We start from the raw sequence: 6,639 nt of genomic DNA on the forward strand, positions 1-6,639 counted from the left end.
CCGCGGGACGCCTGGGGTCGCCGCGCTCCACCGGGGGGCGCAGAGCGTGCGCAGGGCCGGGCGGCGCGCGCAGCTGCTGGCCTGCGGGTATTCGTGTGTGCGCGTGTACGAGTAAGAGTGTGCGTGTGTAGATCATTGTAGAGTCACATGCAGTTGTAATAATTCACTCTGCCCGCTTTTCCCCAGTGCTATCACTTTGCAAAACTTTGCAAAAAAAATAAAGTCTGCCATCACAACCAGGATACTGACTTAGATTCAATCCACTGATCTTATTCAGATTTCCCCAATGTTACTTGTTCTCATTTGCTGTGTGTGAGTATTAAGTTCTACACAGTGTTACCACCTGTGTAGGTTCCTGTTTCCATCACCAGTGAAGATACAGAACATTCCACCATCAGGGACCCCTCTTGTGGCCCTTTTATAACCGAATCCCCAGCACTGACCGTCACTAATCTTTCCTCTCTTTCTTTTTTTTTTTAAAATATTTTATTTATTTAGTTTCCCCCCAAAGCCGCAGTGGATAGTTGTATGTCATAGTTGCACATCCTTCTAGTTGCTGTGTGTGGGATGCGGCCTCAGCATGGCCGGAGAAGGGGTGGGTCGGTGCACGCCCAGGATTCCAACAGTGGAGCACGCACTTAACCACTAAGTCATGGGGCCGACCCCTTTCCTCTATTTCTAAAATTTTATTTCAAAATATGTTTGCGCACAGGAATCATACAGTATGGAATTTGGAGGAGTTGGCTTTTTTCACTCAGCATAATTCCCTGGCAATTCATGTCTCGCATTTTTACACCGAAGTTTCCACTTCAGAAGTAGTGGAAACTACTTTTTTTTCTTCACCCCAACAGCAAATCTAAAATCCGTTCCAAAGATAACAGGGGTTCCCCCAGCTTTTCCTAGAAAACAGCATCTTTTTACATGCATAACAGGTTGCTTTAAAAGGAAAGATGCTTTTCCACCTTTGGGGGGAAAATAAATTCCCAGAGTGAATGTGCTCAGCTCTTGGAAAGATATCTGGGTCAGAGGTCGAGAAGTGTAATCGCAAACATCCACACCTAAAAACAACTCATTCCTGTAGGCCTGTACAGTGAGGGAAGATTTATTTTTGGATGAGATGAATAATGGGGGGCAGGACGGGGGAGATAAAGGAGGGAGCATTCTAAGGACGTTAACTGTGCTTTTGTGCTACTCACCTAAAAAGAGAGGCTGATCTGAGCCGGCGTATGGAAGCCTCAGACTCAGCTGCTACACACCCTACCTTCCACTGGGCACATGATAATCTTATCTTACAGCCAGTAATTGAGCCTCATTTCTGTTTGTAAACAGCCCACTGCCTCCCGTCCCCCACCGGGGCTTCTCTTTGGAGAACAGGTGGGAACATGACCATGCTTGTTCCGGGCCTCTTGGGAAGACCAAGCAGCCACATCCTTTCCCACATCATCCTGAAATCAAAATTAATCTCCTTGAGACTGGAGTGGCAAATGATTATTTCAAGCTTGTTTGTAGCAAATGTAACTAACACTTAAACTAACATTTTAAAAATAATTGGGATTTTGAATCTATAAAGATAACTTGAAAGTAAACATAGTCATTCTTTCAGTGGGAGAAAAAGGAATTGACTGGAAGATGAGTCATTTGCACTGTTTCCGGGGTTCAGCTCAAGGCACCCTTCTTTAGACTCTGTGAGGACTCACTGTCTTACCTGCATGAAGTTCAGCAGCAGAGGTGACTAACAGTCCACACCAGTCTGGTAATAAAACATACCAATTTCATTTATTTAATCATCTGCTTGCTTCACTCAACAAATATTTATGGAGTGTCTGCTGTAGGCTCAGCACTGGGCTCCTGGACCAGGGAACCAGGGCCCACAGAGGCCTCCTTCACAGCCATCCCCAGGCAGCAAGTGGAGAGGGGAGGGCAGACAGGGCTGGCTGGACTGGCAGGGCTCCACCTCAGACTTGGCTGTGTTCCTTACACAGGCCACTCCACGCACTCTGAGGGGCTCGGTCCATTTAATCTGTAAAAGGAAAACCAACTGCCTTGTAGGAATTGGGAAGACGGCAGGGTTCTAGACCCTCTGGGATTACAAAAGAGCAATTGTTATTTATGTTAATGGCTATTGGTCTTTGGCAGTTAAAGTTGACATTTCCAAGTATAAAAGTAACTTCCAGTTTCAATCTTTAATGATTATTTTAGCATTCTTTATCTTATAACAGAAAGGATAAACCTTTGTGGTTACTCTGTGCCCATCTAAGAAACCCCAAAGATAGGTTAGATATAGAAGACGTCTTACTATTTTTTACAGAGAAAACTTGGCATTACATTACATTCAAAGTGTCCAAAGAAAAGAAAATATTTACAGTCTTATTTTGTGAAAATATCTAACATAAATACAATAGCAAGTAACAGTGACAAACTAGGTGAAAAGATTTAAAATGAACACAGTAGCAAATCATTTTGTTAAAATGATTTAAATCATTTAAAAGGCACAAACTATGAAGATCCATCATTTTTGAACTGTAGATGTTTTATCACTTGTAAACTTTTAAAAAAGTAAATCCTAACATAGCATTTTATGTATGAGATTAAGCATTTGCAAATTGAAATTTAAAGCTTTTAATGTTAGTTTTAAAATAGGTCTATATAATAAAATAAAAAATAAAAAGTACAATAAATCTACAGAATATTAAATAAGACAAAATGTATATTAAATTGAATTTTCCACCCTAATGAACTGTAGCAATTTTCTTAATATACAGAGAAACTTTATCCATAATTTTTTAAACATTCATATTTTCTGAAACGATTGAACACACTAACAATGTCAATAATTTAAATCAATGAAAACCTTTAATCAAAGCATCGAGTTTCACTTTAAATACATTTTGGCGAAATGTTAAAGTGGGCGAATTTAAAGAAAAATATTAGTGCAAGTTTTGCATCCGGGACTTGAGAGGAGGCCGTCGAGACAATTAACGTGACCACGTCTGTGACCGGCCGGGGTGGACCACGCTCGCGTGGAAACCGATCAGCACAGACCGTGGGCGCACGGCGCCAGGCACACCGTGCGGCTCTAGGCTGCATGATTTGGGGGAGGTGAGCCCAGAGGGCAGGAAGCTGACAGACAAGACACCTGACCCGGCCTGGGCGCGCGCCAGAAGAGGGGAGGAACGGCGGGGAGGGAGGCGCGAGCCCCCAGGGCTTCTGCTGGCCCTCTTGCGTAAGATTTCCCAAGTCCGCTTCCTCCTGCACCCGGCCCTCGGACAGCGCATCTGAATAGGCCGCCCCTCTGCTTCAGGTCCTCCCGTGTGCCTGGCGCCGACGGTATGTCCCCTTCTCCACGTGGCCATTTAGCACCGCGCGCTGACGCTGCGAGCCTTTGAGTCCCACCGTGGGGACAGACGGACCCGGCGGGCCAAGGAGAAGGCGAGTGCGAGGACTCTCCTGAGGCGGGGTCCCAGCACCGTGACCACGGGTGAGTTTTCGGGTCCCTGAAATGGGGGGATAGGGGCCCCTGCCTCAGGATGGCCGTGGGGCTCCAGGGAGGTGTGCCTGGCAGGTACCAGGCGATGGATAAACAGCGCCGGTTATTTATTACTTCTGACGCGTGTGTCTGCTCCGTGAGGTTTAAACCCATCTTGGTCCTCCTCAGGGTCCCCGGAGCAGCGCACTGCCCTGACACAGCCCTCCCAGGCGAATGGCTCACTTGGGTCCTGGGGCCAACCCCGGACTGACCGAGCTCTCCGGGGCCCAGAATGAAGCCAGCGCCTCCAAGGTCTTCCCGCTTGACCGGCCCACAGGCAGGGGCAGGGGAGCCCTGGCCGCAGGTGGCGCCCTCGCCTGCTCTCCTCTCCTTCCCCTCGTCCCTCCCCTCCCCTTCCCTCCTCTCCTCCTGCCCCCTTTCCTCCTCCCCTCTCCGCCCCTCCCGGCGACTCCTCCAAGTCCAGCCCCTTTCTGCTCGCAGGCTCCTCCCCACGAAGGAGACCTTGCCCTCCTCCACCTGCGACTCGTGCTGCAGCTTGCAGGGCTGTTGTTGAGCGTTCCCTGCATAATTCGAATGTTATTTGCTAAAAGAACATAAACTGTTCACTGCTGCGATGCTGCTTTCGTTAATTCTGAAAAAGTGATTTGGGAGTGAGATTCTGTGGCAAGGATTTCCAGAGCCACCCCTGGGGCTTGGGGGAGAAAGGAGGTTGGGGGGGGGGGCTGACTCCCAACTTCTAGCTTTTCTCAAGCAAATATTTCTTTTGCACAAACCTGCCTTTTCAGAGACACCGCCTCCATTGACTCCAGGGGTCCCACTTGTGTCCTCCTCGGGGGTCTTCCTGTAAGATCATTCATTCATCCCATGCCCTGGGGACACACTGGCCAGAGGCGTGGGATCCTGTAAGATCATTCATTCATCCCACGCCCTGGGGACACACTGGCCAGAGGCGTGGGATCCTGTAAGATCATTCATTCATCCCATGCCCTGGGGACACACTGGCCAGAGGCGTGGGATCCTGTGCAAGAGCCAGCATTAAACAGATGCTTGTTGAGTTACGCTTACACTCTTGCTCTCCCTCTCCTCTGCACCCTCCTCCTCCACTCCCTGGTCTTCAAGTGTTGGGCTCCTTAAGCCCCAGTCCAGGCCCTCTTCTCCCTCACTGCGTCCTCTCCTCTGTATCCCTCATGATCTCCTCCAGGCCCACTGCCTCAGTTTCCATCTATTCAGCAAATACTCCTACATTTATATCTCTAAGCGAGACCTCTCCTCTGAGCACCAGACCACAAAATCCAACATGGCACCCACACTAGGATATCTCTAAGATGTCTCAACACGTTTGAGATGAGCCTATGATTTTTGCCCCCAAACTGGTTCTTTCCAGAGCCCCCATCTCTGTGAATAAACTGCCTTTTGTTCTGAAGTCAGAAACCAAGAGGCGTCTACAGTACCTGCTGCCCCCTCCGTCCCACAAGATCCCGTCCATCGCCAACAGCCCCACTCTAGACCTGGAGAAGAGGCCCGCCTGGCCCACTCTCCAGAGGGCCCCTGTCTGGCCCTCGGTGGGCCTGCCCGTCTACACAGGACCAAGAGGTGCCCATCCTCCTAGATCAAGCTCTGGGTGCCTGTGACCCCAGAATTCCAAGCCTAATGTCCCAAGCCCATCCTCCAACCACTGTACCGGTGCCTCCTCCAGAGGGTGACCCCACTGCTGGTAAGAGCACCCAAGGCCCAAGGCGTGGCTGGAGGACGCTGTTTGCAGGTAGTGTGGGGGAGGCTGGGGCATGGAGCTGGGACATCCACCGTGGGCCTGGGAGGCCTCTCTAGGTACACAAAGCTGGAGGCGGGGAGGAGGAGAGCCAGGAGTCTGAGATTTCCCAGTTGGAATCTGGCCCACCAAGTTGCTGTGAGGGTGTATTTGTCAAAACAGGACCAAAGGCGTTTTATTTAACGTTTTGTTCTCTTGAGTTATAATTTTCAACAAGTTAAATGCCTGGCATGTAGGTCTTAATTTGTGCCCTTCCCAGGGAGGAAGTGTCAACAGTCTGATCAGTAAGACACCAGCTCTGCCCTCCTGAGAATCTCTTGATGGAACTCCGTCTCCCATGCCAGCCCCTGGACCTCTGTCACGGACATTTCCCATCTGGGTCATTACAGCCCCCCTCCAGTCTGTTCTTCACGCTGCAGCCCTGATGTTTTGAAAACACAAACCTGACCTGACTGTTTTAGGATGGAAATGGGCCTGCCTCTCTAGCTTCATCTTCTAGTCTCCGCTGCTCTGGGTCCTCCAGCAGCCCCTCCTCCACGCGGCTTCTCCCAGGTCCTCCACTCGGCCTCCACAGGGCCTTCGCACAAGCCATCCTGTCCGTCTGGAAAGTTCAGCTGATGCCTGGTTAACTCCCACTCAGCCCATCGAGAGTGTGTTCCCCCCAGTCCCAGACTGCGTCAGATTCCTCTGTTACAAGCTCAGTGGCATGTGGCCGTGTGTATCATCGTGTCTATTGGGGACTGTTGATTACTACCTGGCTCCTCCACTCTGGGCCCCGAGGGGGCTGTATGACCCCACCCCGCCCACCTGTCCAGGTTCATCGCTGACCACCACCCCCTCTCTGTTCTGGCCACACCGGCCATTTTTCCTTCCACAACCCAAGCACCTTCCTTCCTTCCTCAGACCCTCTGCTCTGTGGCTTCTCATCCTGGGGTGCTCTGGCTCTGACCCTCGGTCGGCCTCACCTGCCTTCACCTCCTTCTGGTCAATGTCACCGCCTCACTTCCCAGGTGACCCATCTGAAACAGCACTGATCCACTCCAACTGGACGCCACCCTGCTTTGGAGCATTGCAGGAGGCGGGGGCTTGGTGGTCTCTCTGCCGACACTCACCGTAAAACGCTTGGTGGCTCAGTTACCCGGGTGAGTCCTGCTAGAGGTACCTCCAGAACGCCCCCATGTGCCCGCCATACAGCAAGTGCTCCCTAAGTCAGAGGCTCCCCAACTTCCTCCCACACAGCACCCTTAGTGTCTCAGGAGTCTTTCTACAGCATCCCTAGGCCCAAAGAAATGCCCAGCAGTTTCGTTTAGTACGTTAGTTAAGATCAAACAACTTAAAAAGTATTTATGGGAAAATAGTCTAGCAATTCCTCAAAAAGTTAAGC

General features: G+C 50.4%; 1 long non-coding RNA gene across 1 annotated transcript; it reads left to right on the forward strand.

Annotated features, from left to right (window-relative positions):
• The first annotated feature begins 3,198 nt into the window (after positions 1 to 3,198).
• LOC131392895 (uncharacterized) lies at positions 3,199 to 4,101 on the forward strand. Its single transcript, XR_009215805.1, has 2 exons — positions 3,199 to 3,478; positions 3,656 to 4,101. It is a non-coding gene; the product is annotated as an uncharacterized LOC131392895 (long non-coding RNA).
• The last annotated feature ends 2,538 nt before the right edge of the window (positions 4,102 to 6,639 follow it).

Source organism: Diceros bicornis, chromosome 27 (genome assembly GCF_020826845.1).
Source record: "Diceros bicornis minor isolate mBicDic1 chromosome 27, mDicBic1.mat.cur, whole genome shotgun sequence".
Taxonomy (NCBI): domain Eukaryota; kingdom Metazoa; phylum Chordata; class Mammalia; order Perissodactyla; family Rhinocerotidae; genus Diceros; species Diceros bicornis.